Source organism: Myotis davidii, unplaced genomic scaffold, assembly GCF_000327345.1.
Source record: "Myotis davidii unplaced genomic scaffold, ASM32734v1 scaffold398, whole genome shotgun sequence".
In the NCBI taxonomy this organism is placed as follows: Eukaryota; Metazoa; Chordata; class Mammalia; order Chiroptera; family Vespertilionidae; genus Myotis; species Myotis davidii.
The window spans coordinates 199,314-200,433 of NW_006290024.1; positions in this window are offsets into that span (position 1 = coordinate 199,314).

The following is a 1,120-nucleotide window of genomic DNA, read 5'->3' on the forward strand; positions in this document are numbered from 1 at the left end:
CAACTTGACCCTAATATTCTGATGGTATGTTTGATTCAGAAAGAGGAATCCAGGTGAAATCACATTTGTTTTGTGAAGAAGAGAGAGGGACTTCATTTTGTACCAGGTTGAAGGTTTATGGCTGGTTAAGATGAAGTCAGTGGTGTCTGATTAACACCACTAGGTAAGCCTTCACTCTGGCAGGACCATCCTGTTGCCTGAATTGGTCTTAGTGAATTGTTAGCATATAATGATTCGAAGCTGAGGAGACCAACTAGCAGATTGAAGAATGCCCCGTAGGACCTGATGGTCAGAGCTGAGCTGAATAGAGCCAGGAATGGGAGGAAAATGGCAGTCAAATCTTTGGTGTCACTTCTTGTTCCCTGAGTAGTCAAGCAAGACTGTCTAAGTGACTATGGAAGGCAAATGGTTTCAGTAAGAGCTTCAGATCCTCATGGTGGCTCAGGAGCATGAAACAGGAAATGACATATGTCAGAAACTGTCAACCTTACAGTTATAAGGGGTCTTGTACACACCAAATGAGCCTATAGGAGCAGATGAACCATATGTAGTCATTCACTTATTCACTTAGCAAATCTAAAGCTCAAATGATAGGTGCTAGATAAACAATGGGAAGTGGAATGACAAGGTGAGTGGTCAGGAAGTGAGTGGGGCTCCCTGGGGAGGGACACTGAAGCTGAGACTTGTAGATCTGGGTTGGACCAGCATGTGGGGTTAGGAGAAAATTTTGTTAAAGATGGAAAATACTAGAGTGTATTTACGTGTTCATGGAAGCTCTCTAGTGGACCGGGGCAGAGTAAATGTGCAGGAAGACTTATCACTGAAGGAGTAGAGTCCCTGATAAGGTGTAGGAGGAAGGACTAGACTTTCACAGATCTAGGGATGCTGCTTCCATTGCAGCAGAGGAAAGCAGGAGGAGAGGCTACAGATGCTGGCGCCTTTGTAGACTGGCCATGGGAACATCAGGGAGTTCCAAATTTGTGGATCACCTTCATAGTAAAGCATGAGTCAAGGTTGTGGAAGTGGGAGATGTAAGATTGTTGAGGACTGAGGAACCTAGACCTTGGGGAGGGAAAAGAGGATCACAGGATAATGACAGTGCAGTGCCAGGGTCCTGCTG